Here is a 14,607-nt window from a genome sequence, read left to right on the forward strand (position 1 = left end):
ACCTGTTTGTGGCGGAGGGGGATCTCCCAGCGGTGGTACTGGTCCTTTTCATTCTTCCTCTTTTTCTTTGCTTTTCTTCCTGTATTCTTCACTCTACTTCTCCTTTTCCAGATCCAAAAAGGCAGGCCTGGATGGCCCAGCTGGGATCAATCGGCTAGTGGGCTTGCCTGCAAGGGTCAATGGTGTTGCAGTAAGTCTCTCACCCCATGGTCTGGGGTCGGGATCCTAGGCTTGCTGTAGTGCTGGTATAGCATCCAGGGCAGCCCTGGCATTCCACTCTTGAGCGCAGTCATTGCTTGCCAGGCAGTGGGCATCCATGGTGGGTGGGGAGCTCTGGCACTGAACCAAAAACTTCTTGAGCATGAATCCTTCATCCTCAAATGTTTCAGGGGCCCTAACAAAGTTCCAACCAAATACTGATACCATAGATACAGCATATGGAAACAAGTCAGAAACAAGATATATGATACTAACATAAATGTACTTTTTTAATCATCATGCTACAGGCAAAAAACCATTAGGGAAAATGTCACTCTTCTTTATTCAGAAAGGTTTAGAAGGACTGGCAGGACCTCCCAAAACTGTTAAGAAATTTCTTAGCAGTCCTGTTAGAATGTACATCCCTGGTAATGTCCTTGTGGAAACATTGTGTCAGCAACATTCCGAGAAACTACTGAGAGCAACAACAATGGGTGGAATAGAAATTACAGTAACACCTCATAAAACACTTAACTCCTGTAGAGGAGTGATATCAGAATGGGATCTCCTTGAGATTTGTTCAGAACTTAAAGATGAAGGAGTGACAGGTGCATCCTGATACTTAGGGATGGTTGCCTAATTCCAACCAAGAACATCATCCTTACTTTTGATACACCTAAGCCTCCACCTTCTGTAAAAGGGGTATCTCTGCGGTCCTGTTAGAATGTACATCCCTAACCCACTGAGATGCTTTAAATGTCAGAGATATGGACATGCCCAAACTGCCTGTCATGGTTCTACTACCTGTGCTCGATGTGGTAGTAAAGAGCATGATAACAAATCTTGCTGTGGAAAAAAAAAAAAAAAGCTAAATGTGTCAACTGTCAGGGAGATCATCCAGCTTACTCTCACGCATGTCAGAAATGGAAAAATTAAAAAGAAATACAAAGAATGAAAACAGCAAAACAACATACCAGAATGCAAAAAGAAAGCTAGCCACTATCACACCTACTCTGAGATCCTCTTATGCTGAGAAGTTAACAATTAAGAAAGTGACAGTAGCAACTCAAACTTGTATATCTGTTCCACCATCTGATAATTTCACCATACCTGCACCTTATGATCACAAGTACTTCTCTGTTGAACGCATCATTCGCATGCTATGACCTTACTCCAGAGACAACTCCAAAAGCAATCGTACTCGATGAGAACCACTTGTCAAAAAAAATTATGGCAAAGATATCACTTAAAGATAAACCACCAGATTCTCCCACAGAAAAAAATACACACACAGATACTTCAATACACAGTGAAAGTAAACTAAACTTACCAATTGACCCTAACACATCAGACATATTGAATTTTATACCAGAGGAAGAGATGGTCACTAGCCATCCATACTTCCCCAAAACAATTGATAAATATAAATATGACAAAAGTAAGCCCTCAACCTCCCGAAAACCAGATAAGTCTATAAAACGAAAACAATAGGAAAATTTGTACAATGGAACTGTTGTGGTTTTCGCCAGAATATCTATGATATCAAGGTTTTGTTGCAGAAACACAAACCTTTCTTTTTCTGTCTACAGGAAACATACTTAAGACCCTACCTTTAGGAATTTCACTATTGTACGCAAGGATAGAACTGGAGATGGTCCTGCTCATGGAGGAGTAGCTATCCTAGTGGGAAGTCATTCCTTTCCATCAGGTCCAACTTAAATGATTTGCCTCTCCATGGGATTTCTTATTACAGTATGTTCAATTTATTTACCACCAAATGCTGATTTAAATGAAATTGATCTTGATAACCTTATCTTGCAACTGTCTGAACCCATACTTTTGATGGGTGATTTTATGGTCACAATACTCTATGGGGTAGTGCGAACAGTAATAGACAAGGTTGAATTATTTGAAGGAATTCTTGATAATAATAACCTCTTTTTTAAATAATAAACTCAATACTTTCTTTCATATGCCTATTCTGCAATTGATCTTACAATGTGCTCCCCTTCCATTCTTCTGCTTGGGACGTTGAATATATATGGAATTGATCACTTTCCTGTTCTCTGCACAATGTCTTCACAGGAACCACGTTCACCCACATGGATACCTATATGGAAAATGGACCAGGCTGGCTGGAACACTTTCTCTCATGAAAAATTTAATGCTGATGCCATCAGTCAAACGCCTATCAATGAAGCGGTAAAATATATAACAGAGTGCGTCCAGGTAGCAACAGCCTCCATCTCCAAAACATCATCTCGGTTTCCACTCTGTCCAAAGCATTGGTGGAACCCAGAATGTCAGACAGCCAAAAAAGATCAGCACAGAGCATGGGATATATTTCGTAGATTCCCACCACATTAAACCTTATAGCTTTCAAGCATGCTCTGAGCCAAAACACACTATGTGAGGTGTCAGAGTCAAAAACAATCATGGATCCAATTTACTACATCAATTAATCAAATGACCAATCCAAAAATCGTATGGGATAAAATCCGGAAAATGAAAAGCAGATATAGAACACATTGTTTATCTACCTTAGACCATAATGGAAGTGTTATTGTTCATCCCAAAGCCATTGCACATACTCTGGGAGAAAAGTTTGCCAGAATCTCAGCAACAGCTTCATATCCTCCTGAATTTTTAATTCTGAAATAACAGCAACAGAAACAAAGGCTACATTTTTCTATTAATGTTCTTGAGGCATACAATCAGCCATTTGTTCAGGAGGAACTAAAAAGAGCTCTCCTACTATCTCACCCTAGTGCAGTAGGGCCTGATGACATCCATTATGAAATGATAAAACATCTACCATCATCTATGGATCTCCTTCTCTTACTATACAATAAAATACTTGTAGAGGAAGAGTTTCCAAATTCTTCGCATAAGTCAATTGTCATTGCTATCCTAAAACCAGGAAAAGATCCAACACAAGTAAATAATTATCAACCCATTGCTCTGACCAGCTGTCTTTGTAAGATACTAGAGAAAATGGTTAATGCCAGACTTCTCTGGTATTTAGATAGCAACAATCTTCTCTCCAATATACAATGTTGGTTCCATAGACATTGCTCAACTTTAGACCATTTGGTTCGTTTAGAAACTTGTATAAAAGATGCATTTCTGAAGCAAGAACACCTCGTTTCAGTTTTTTTTTTTGACATGGAAAAAGCTTATGACACAGCCTCCAGATATGGTATATTAAAAGACCTCTATAACCTGGGTCTTAAAGGACACCTTCCTGTATTTATTAAAAACTTTCTTTCCAGGCGAATTTTCCAAGTCGGAGTGGGAAATACACTATCTCGATCATATCAAGAACAGGGTGTTCCCCCAAGGCTCTGTCTTAAGTGTGACACTTTTCGCTGTTAAAATTAACTTAATCACCGAACAGCTTCCTCCTACTGTAGACAATGCTCTCTCTATATGTTGATGACTTCAAAATTTACTACCACTCCTGTAATATGAGAGTAATTGAAAGACAACTTCAGCAAGCAATTGATCATGTTTCACTGTGGGCTCTTAGTAATGGGTTTAGGTTTTCAACAGAAAAAAGTGTCTGTATACACTTCTTTCGAAAACGCACTCCCCAGATCCTGAATTAAGAATGGAACACACTATTATTAGCTACAGACACCAAGTTCATGGAACTGATCTTTGACAGTAAACTTACATTTCAAGCACACATTCGTCAACTAAGAGAAAAGTGTAAGAGAACCTTCTTCGCACTCTATCTTCTACTGAGTGGGGTGCTAATCGAGCTTCATTGCTCCCATCTTTATTGTGCACTTATATGTTCGAAGCTGGATTATTGGTCTCAAGTCTATGGTTCTGTAACACAAAGTAACCTGCGATGGTTGGATTCCATCCATCATCAGAAAGAAGAAACAGTTGTTGCCTAACTTCTGTACAAATGGACTAAAGGTGTACAATCAGCCATTCATTAAGGAAACACTGTCCCCCTTAATGAATACTTGGTTCCCTCACACCAGCACTGTAGATCTGATGATATCCATGTTGAGATGATAAATCATCTCTTGACCATCTTCCATGGATCTTCTCTTATTATTATATCACAAAATATTTATGAGGAACATTGCCTTCCCAAAACAAAATCAGCAAACTATCCAAATCTTGCAAGCAGTTACACTCCAGTCACTCTGATATCTTTGCAAGATCTTGAAAAAAATTATTAATGAATAAGTTATGTGATATTTATTAAGCAATGATCTCTATTTCCAATGCAGTGTAACTTTTGAAGACAACAATCATCATTGCACCACTTGTTCAGTGTAGAGATATTTGTCAAAGATGATGTAATGATTTGCTGTCAAAACAAACTCAATCACTGAACTTCTTCCTACAATCAGCAGTGCTGTGTATGTTGTTGACTTGACAATTTTTCTGTCATTCTTCTATCATGAGATTTATTAAAAGGCAATGTCAATATGTTGTTGATCATACATATTCATGGGCTCAAGTTTTCATAAGAAAAATCTTCGCATGCACACTCTTTCCAAAAACAGTCTTCACCCAGATCAGGAGATCATTCCTTACACGTATTTGTTAACTAAGAGAAGTGCAAGAAAGCATTGAATATCTTTCACATGCTATCCTCTACAATATGGGATGCTGATCAATGTTGCCTTTCTTAGCTTGTATTGTGTATTTGTTCATTCAAGTTTCATTATGAGTAACAAATCTATTTTACAAGGAAGGTACCCTATTATGTTTGGATCTTTTCCATCATCAAGAACAGCTAATAGTGAATTTGCACATCAGCCATTCAATAATTTTATGCTGAAACAAATGAATGTTCTTACTTCAACAAAAACAGTTGTCACTTAACTATGGACTAGTATTTTTTCCTATACTTTGTGAAATTCAATATCGTAAACATTTGGCTGTAATTTGTCTGTTTGGTATGCATGTGAAACAGATTATACAAGCTGTTGGTATGAACGGAGACAATGCTACTTTCACTGAACATGATATTCCCCATGGGAGGTTTGCACTACATCATTGTAGCCTTTCACTCTACGGCTAAGGAAGTTGCTTACACCATCATCAATCTACTTGCAGCTGTTTACTGCACACCATGCAGAGTACTCTGATTTCTTACCTATATACTGATGGTTTGAGATGTGAAAATTCTGTTACTTGTGCTGCTATTTTTCCTAACCACATTTCTACTGTTTGCAGTCAGATTCCACTTGAATGCAATAATGACACTGTTGAGCTGCCTGCCTACCATCCAATTTGCATTTGTACATATAACATGCTGTTCACACAGGTAGGAACCAGGGCCGGTTTTATCATTAGATGAACCGAGGCAATCACCTACAGGCGCCAGATTTTGCAAGTTGGGGAAAAATTACAACCTTCGAAAAAAAAAATGAGCAAAATCTTGATTAATAATAAAAAACTGAAATAAGTTAAGCCGTCCTGGTGCTCGCTGATGATCCTACATTATTTTTGCCTTTCTCTATTTCTTTATTTATTATTTTTATAAATATCCACATGTAGGTGTACGTTTACTTGTGTGAGTATGACAAAACATATAGAGAGGGAGACAATCTATAGGGGCATCAGATACTCTCGGACCGGCCCTGGTAAGAACCCACATGTGAACAGTGTAACACTCATCTTTCTCTTTGCCATGATCTAGTTGAGGGTTACCACTATACCAATGCAGATCTTGTCAGACAAAGAAAAATTTCATGAAGTTTTTTTAACTTTTTACAAATAATGAATTTATGCATTTAATTATAAATGTAATTTGTATGTGACTATGGCACTGGTCAGTGTTTTTTTTTTTAATTTGTTTTCTTGTACATAAGATGTTTACTTTTTTTATTATTATCCTGTGTATTGCTTTAACCTGTAATGACAAAGTATGATCTTTGTTGTCCTTGCATCCATAAACTCCAAACCAACCAAGCAATCTAGACTGTTCCTCGATTAATGTATATAAACACAGACTTCTAAAAAAGAAAGAAGCAAGTATAATGCACACTTATGATATTGATATTATACTGGCAGATTTTGTATCCATACACTTTAATTGACTGATATCACTTCTCAAAACAAAAATGAAAGATTTTATTTTGAAAGTCTTATTACTGCCAAGTATATCCCTCTCAAAATAATTAATTTTAATGAATACTGAGCTCAGAATTTGAGATGACTGCCACATCAGATCCTCATCTGATGCATATATATATATAGTTGACCCTGTGACTACTTAGTAACAAATTACTTAGCAGTCACAACTCATTTTGGCAAACTCCCTTGTAACAAAGTATTCCCTTTAGTACTGTAGAATGAATTTTGATTTTAGTTTGCTTATTTTATTTTATTTAATGTCAAATGGCAAACAAATAATCTGTAGTAGTGCAATGGTACCGTGGATGAGCCATGAGTACCTTACTCTGTAGAGAAAACAGTTTTAAGCAAGTTCATTTCTTTAGATTAATCACGTGATAAAAATCAGCCATTTACTAACTAGCTGTGGAACCATTCATCATGTTCAACATATTTGTTATTAACACCTACATAGAAATAGTATGGCCCAAATAAGTATCAATTTCCTGATATGTACCCCCAAGGGATGCTTAGGTTACTATGACAGCACTCCATGATTAAGTTTACATTATTATTAATTTCCTATCAGCAATTTTTCTCCAAATCAATCAATTACTTATGAGCACCCCAATATTATCATATATAACATTTCATGCTTCTGAGGAATTTCTGATTGAATCAGTCCTCTTAGACCCCTTGGGTCTCTTTCCCCATCTTGGCATCAAACACCTGTTTTGCTAACCTTTCCTCGCCTATTCTATTTAACTGGTCATACCACCTCGGATTAGCTCTGCTAACACATTCTTGAATGCTAATAATGTCAAGTTCTTTCTAATATTTTCATTTTTAATATGATTTGTCTGCACGATTAGCCTAGTGGCTATGCGCTTCGCAACCATATGCCTGGGGAAAGGAGTGTCCTAGGTTCGATTCCCGTCGGTGATGTGAGGAGCTGAAGGATCTTCCTCAGCCATAGCCAAGTTAGCCAGTCTTGGGCGTGGACAGCAGGGTTTTTTCCTCAGTTTATTCTGGGGTTTTTCATCCCGCAAAGCAGGAAAACTGGCCTTGAGAATTTAACACTACTGGCCATAGGATATACCGGGGCATAGGGCTGACCACCTTATCCTGTTGACGGATTGAGGTCCGATGATCAATGGACCCTTGACACAGCAAGGTAAAAAAAAGAGGGTATAAAGAAGATGAGATGAGATATGATTTGCTATTGAAGTCATCAGTTTGTTCCCCTATCAGTGGTCGCTAGTGTGGGATGAAGTGCTTTATTTCTAACCCAGCTCTCAGATCCATAACTTAAAACTGGTTTAAACACTGTCATGTATACTGCTGGTTTGGTGTTTTGGCTAATTTCTCTCTTATCCATATAAATTTATTCAGCTGGTTACTACCATACCAGCTTTGCTTATTCTGTTGTCTGTTTCCAGATTTAACCAGCCATCTTCACTAAAAACTGTGCCTAAATAGCAGAAATATTTTATTTGTTCTATATCTCCATTCAGAATGCGAAATTTTTTATGCTCCAAACTATTTTCAGTATTGGTCTTTTTGTTGCTTATTTTCATACTAAATTTGTTACAACTGTCATTCAGTTTAATTAGAGAATTCTGGAGACTTGTGTTTAGGAGTACACCATCACCTGCATAAAGCAGAGCTAAGTTTGACATCTCCAGTTCTAACATGTTAGGCCTAATATCACTTTTTTTCATAATGTGATCCATATAGATGAGGAATAAGAGTGGAGGGATGGTACATCCTTGTCTTACCCATGATTTTACTTCAAACGATCTTCCTGTATTTCTTTCAATTCTAACTGCTGAGTGACAACTTAAATATCATCATCAACAACCATGGGTCCAATACCCGTAGGTGCAAGAAGACTCAGTTTGTGTATAGAGTTTCTGCGCCATTTGACAATGCCATCGCCCCATTCTCTGTTTGGTCTTCCTTTTTTTATTCTTTCCTTCAATCATCCTAAACAGAAGCATTTTTATTTTCCTCTCATCGTTCATTCTACATATATGTCAAAAGAGACGTAGTTTCCTCTTGATTATTTTCTGGATCAGCTTTTCTTTTGGTTGTATTCGTCTGTAGATTTCCTCGTTCACTTTCTGGATCTAGCTTATTCTCAAGATCTTTCTATCTATAGCACTTCCTCTCAAATGCTAATATCCTCCTTTCAGATTCTCTCAGGAGTACCCAGGCCTCACATCCATAGCGCATGCTGCTGAAGATACAGGTTTCTACAATGTGCAGTTTAGTTTGTATCTTTATCGCTCGGCTCTACCATATTTTGTCTATAGCTTTTAAAATAGTTCTTGATCTAGCTATTCTAATTTTTATCTCTTATTTGGGGTACAAGATATGTGAAGTGTTCCACAATTTCCAGTTGCAATCTGTCTATGGTAACTGTTCAGTAACTCCTGTTGTCCAAATATCCTTTTAGTTTTTTCAAAGTTGACATTTAGTCCATATCTTTTTCCTTCTGTGTATAGTGTTCACAACGTCTGTTCCAGCCTTGCTGCATCTTCTTCAATCAGTATGATGTCATCTGCAAAGCAGAGGTGGTTAATTAAAGAAGGCAGAGGCATTTATTGAAATGCCTCTGCCTTCTTTAATCTTATCTAGTGTTCTTCCTAGATGTGTGATGAAGATCATTGGTGATATTGGGTCCCCTTGACTAGTGGCAAACCAATCTCCAGTCGCACCTGCTATCCTAATTTTTTCTTGTGCTTGGCCGTTTTAGCTTTCAGCAGGCGGATCAATTAATTGTCCACACCATAGGATTCCAAGACAGCCCATGTTATATTTTGGTCAATATTATTAAATGCTTTTTGGAAGTCCACGAAACACCAATATATCTTTTTGTTCTTTCTTCGAGCTTTCTCTGCTATTAGTCTTAGTGCGAGTATTTGTTGCACTGTACTTCGATCTTTTTGAAATCCGGCTTGCTCATCAAGAAGATGTGTCTCCATATGACTTCATGCATTCTGTTAGTATTTTCATCAGCACTTTGTAATATAACTCATTAATGCAATAGTTCTGTAATTGGTGCATTCTAAATCACTGCCTTTCTTATGAAGAACAACCAAGACCGTTTTTTTTCACTCTTCAGGGGCATACCCTGATCTCCATATTTCATTACATAGGTTATGCATATCTTTTACAACTGATTCTCCCCCATATTTTAGCATCTCGCCTATTATATTTTATTGTCATCTCCAGGACTTATTGTTGAGATGTTTTATAGCCTTATTCACCTCCTCTTCCAAGATGTCATTTTAAAAGTTCTTTGCTGGTGGAGAGATTGCTTTTAGTTCTTTGATTAATTCTGTTGCAGTATTATTTAGTTGATTTTTATATAGTTCGCTGCAATATCTTGTCCATCTGTGTATGATTTATTAACTTAAATATAGACTATGCATTGCTCGGTATAATGTTCCATTCGACCCATATAATTGTACTGTTTTGAAAAGCTTTCCTCTTGGCACCTTGTCATATGCCTTTTCTAGATCTATAAAACTTAATTACAAATCCTTGTCATATTCCCACGATTTCTCAACTATTTCTCTGAAAGTGAAAATCTGAATTAGCTGAACAAAAGTCATGAGAAGACTGGTAAGAACATAGAAAATAAATATCAGGAAAGTGGTAAAATATTCTGGAGGCTGTTGAAAAAGCTTGAGAGTACTGTAAAAGGAATTTGAGGTGATAAAGGGGACATGGAAACTGAAGATAGAGATATTCTTGAGGTATGGAATAATTGAAGTAGAAAAATCCATCAAAAAACTTGAAATGTGACGGCTGCTGGAGTAGATGATATTCAACCAGAAATGCTTAAGTATGGCGGCATAAAAGATCTTCAGTGGCTACACTATATGATTCGGAAGGCCTGGTCGGAGGGTCGAATTCCAGGTGATTGAAGTAGAGCGCTCATAATACCCATATATTAAAAGTGAGATAAAACTGAATGTGAGAATTATGGAGGAATTTCTGTATTGAGTGTTCCTGGTAAGATTTATGTAAACATTCTTGAGAAACAACTAAGAATAATTGTGGAGAGGAATAAGCTGGGTTCAGGCAAACAGAGGGTGTCAGATCAGATTTTAACTTTAAGAGAAATAATGGGAATATGACAAGGATCTGTATTTGAGTTTTGTAGATCTGAAAAAGGCATATGACAAGGTGCCAAGAGGAAAGTTCTTCAAAACGCTACAGTTATATGATGTAAATCTTGTCTATCAAGCAATACATAGTTGTGAATCAACAGTTAGAATTGAAGGAGGTACAGGAAGATGGTTTGATGTTAAGTCATGTGTGCGACAAGGGTGTATTATCTCCAATGTTATTCATAATCTATATGGATCCCATTATGAAGGAAAGCGATATTAAACCTTATATCAAAATTAGATATATTAATCTCAGCTCTTTACTTTATGCAGATGCTGATATACTCCTAAACAAATCCAAGACAAGTTTGCAAGATTCCCTGACCGAATTGAATAACTACTATAAGAAATTTGGTATGAAAAACCAACATTACAAAGACAACGAAAATAGGCAGAAACTTTGAAAATATCAACCATATCCTGGTTGATAATAGAGAACTTATAGAACAAGTAAAACATTTGAGTTATTTAGGCACAATATTTAGTGAAGATGGTAAATTAAATATAAAAATAGACAGCAGGATTAGCAAAGCTGGTATGGTAGAAACTCAACTGAATACAGTTATGAGAGATTAGTCAAAACACTAAATTAGCTGTATACAAGATAATGTTCAAGCCAATTTTAACTTATGGGCCTGAGAGCAGGTTTAGAAATAATTCTCTTGATCAAATACTGGACACCACAGATATGAGAGCCTAAGAAAGATTAGGGTGACTGATGGCATCAGTGGTAGTACCATATTAAAAACGAGGAGGATATTAGGAAAGTACTTGACATTGTTAGCATTCAGGAATGTGTTAACAGAGCTAATCTCAGATGGTATGGCATGGCCACTTAAACAGAATGGGATAAGGAAGATTCTCAGAAGCATCATTAAACAAGTGATGCTTCTGAGAATAGCAGGAGAATGACTCAGATGAAAGACAAGATGTAGGTAGATTGATACAGCAAAAAGTGCATAGAAGACAGGATCCGATAATATTCGATGCTTGGCAGATGAGAGATTAATTTGGAGAAAAATTATTGATCGGAAATTAGTAATAGTGTAACTTTTTCATGTAGTGCTATCATAAAATTCTGTACACCCCCCATGAGGATATATGTCAGGAAATTGATGTTAATAATGATAAACTCTTGGTGGTGTTTATACCGTGAAGCACTTATGAATAACTTTCAACACCAAAGCCAGTCTGTACGTATAAACATTGAGCTCGTTACAGCCATATTAGGTTTTGGAGTGAATTTATTGGGATAAGCAGTGGTAGGGATGCAGAGGCCTTTTACACAGACCAGGTGAAATATTCGTAGATTATCCGCTTCTTATTTACTCAAGCAAGCCCTTTTATGGCTTCTCTTATCTGCCATCCGAGGAACGTACCTGCTTGAAGTGGCATATAAATTATGAAATTATGCAATCCCTATCGAATAGCTACTGCTTAGACATGGAAATGCTATAGAAATAAGATACATGAAGGAAACAAAAAATTAGATTTGTATGAATTCCTAAACTTTGTTTATAGATCTTTCGTAGGATCTAGAGAAAAAATACCTAAATAGTACAGAAGATCGTAGCTGATAATATTGAAAGCATTAGGATATAGGCGCTTCATAATTTAATACATCTCTAAATAGTTGCAAAGAGGATGTTTCTTCCTTAAGTGGAAGCCAAAAATATCAAAAAAAAGATTAAAAAATAAATAAACAGGAGTTGTGGATACTGTAAGGCAACAGCATTCTAATTTTTGGATCAATGCATTTTAGGAAAAGTTATCATGGATTTCTACCATCAAATATTCAGCTGATAGTATAAAATGTCTATGGCGGTTATATATAATGTATGGTACAGTATAGTTTGGATTCTTTATTATTATTATTTGACACCTCCAGGGAGTCCAAAGACTCATCGAGGGAGAGTGTGCCAACAGCATCGAACGATTGGTCCCCTTCCAACTACTAACCGCGCTCAAACTTACTTAACTGAGCCATTAGTAGCAGAGGTTCTACCAATCGACTAACCTTTGCCGGCAATTTCTGTACGGAAAAGTACAGAATCTTCACATTATACTTCTGCAAATGAACTGATCCTGAATGATATTTTGTGCAAGAAGTTTTGCCTGAATCCTGCTGGTAATGAATTACTTAAATCTGTCTGTAGTTTTTCTAGTAAGTAAACCAATATCAGTAGCCAGTCTGACACACACACACACACACACACACACACACACACACACACACACACACACACACACACACACACACACACACACACACACACACACACACACACACACACACACACACACACACACACCAGAGAGAGAAAGAATGCTGCAGATAAGTGCTGACAATTATGATCCTAAATCCTAACACATGAATATTGTCTGAAACAGTGTTTTTCAGTTGATTTTTGAGCTGAAGAATTTAAACATTAAACTCGACTTAATATTATAATTACTGCTATTATAGCCTGTTTTTGTCTAGGAGTGTCCCTTATTTTAAATACATTGGCTATTATTACTCAAAAAAGGGGTGTATATATTTTAGGGCATTATGGGTGAGTATAGAAGGCAATTATAGCAGAATAAAAGATGGAAAAAGTTTGTACATACCTTGTTTTGATTCCAGGATGTCTTCCAATTTCATGATCCTACTGAAGGTTATTTATAAAGGGGCGGAGGAAGGAGGAAGGGAGCATGTGTGTGTGTGTGGGGGGGGTGTTTTGACGTGGGAAAATGAATTTGAAAACCTGGGCTATGAATTAATAATATATATATATATATATATAAATATATATATATATATATATATATATACTGCAATAGATGTAGATGTATACTGCAGTATACAATATTGCAGTATACATATATATGTATACTGCAATGCATTATGGGTGGGGTCACTACCCAGACCGGTTTCAATCTTTTCAAAAAATGTTGAAACCAGTCTGGATTTCTGGGTCTGGGTCCTCTGCGCTTGGCTGCTTGAAGTTACACTTAAGTTCTAGTCTAGTCGCTGACTGGAGGAACTTTTTCTAAGCCTATCTTCGACCGGTTCCCGAGTTAGTCGATCTCTGGCACAGGCACGTGGGTTTTTCCTTCTGGAAACCGGGTTTTTCATCCCGTAAACTCAAGAAAATCGACCGTAGTACCCACATTATTTCAGACAGTGACATATCTTGTTAGGGTTAGGTACCAAGAGATGGCAGCACTTGTTTGCCAGCCTCTTCATCAGTGGCTGCTATAATTAGCGATAGACATTGGCCAGCTATCTCTGATTGGCTTCCAGTGGAGATTGAACTGCCCACTCAGTCTCCAAAAGCTAGATAGGGTATAAAGGCCTCGCCTACTCCCTATTAGGAAATGAAAGGCGTTAGTTGATTTTTTTTTTTTGATATTGTGTTTAGGGGCCCATTTTGTGGGGGGAGGAGAGAAGGGGAAGGATTTGCTCATGTGGAAACTAGGGGAGGGGGTTAACAGGGTGCGGATCGTTTCGGTCGACTGACCATCATCGGAACTTTTTATCAGAAACTACCTCCATTTCAATTCATACCACCCATATTCCGTTAAAAAATCAGTCATCCTATCACAATTTATCAATGCTTACAAATTCTCAACCAACAGCAATTATCTTAACACGGAATTAAAGTATTTAACACAGGTTTTCAAAAATCGCAACTATCCCACACATCTAATAAGTTATGCGAATAGTACGGCAAAATCCTGTCATAACAATAATACAACCAAAACAGACTTCCCAGCCAGCTACCAGACTTCGCTGAATACACTGGTTCTCGTCCGATCACCGAAGTTAAGCAATGTTGGGCCTGGTCAGTATTTGTGAGGGTTACTACCTGGGAACACTGAGTGCAGCTGGCTTTTTAAAAGAGCTGTGTAGCTCAGTGGATGTGCCATTTGCACACCACGCGCTTGGCCGCACGAAGGAAGACTTGGTTTCGAGTCTAGTCGCCAACTAGAGGAAATTTTTCTAAGCCTTTTTTCGACCGGTTCCCGAGTTAGTGGATCTCTGGCACGGGCAAGCGGGTTTTTCATCCCGTAAACTCAAAAAAATCGACCGTAGAACCCACATTATTTCAGACATTAAATATATTGTGTTAGGGTTGGGGACCACGAGATGGCGGCA

General features: G+C 37.4%; 1 pseudogene; it reads left to right on the forward strand.

Annotated features, from left to right (window-relative positions):
- Positions 1-14,223: 14,223 nt before the first annotated feature.
- LOC150108090 (5S ribosomal RNA) lies at positions 14,224-14,342 on the forward strand (annotated as a pseudogene).
- Positions 14,343-14,607: the final 265 nt, after the last annotated feature.

This window comes from Typopeltis vanoorti, chromosome 3 (genome assembly GCF_054136105.1).
Source record: "Typopeltis vanoorti isolate ZY-2024b chromosome 3, IOZ_Tvanoo_1.0, whole genome shotgun sequence".
NCBI lineage: Eukaryota > Metazoa > Arthropoda > Arachnida > Uropygi > Thelyphonidae > Typopeltis > Typopeltis vanoorti.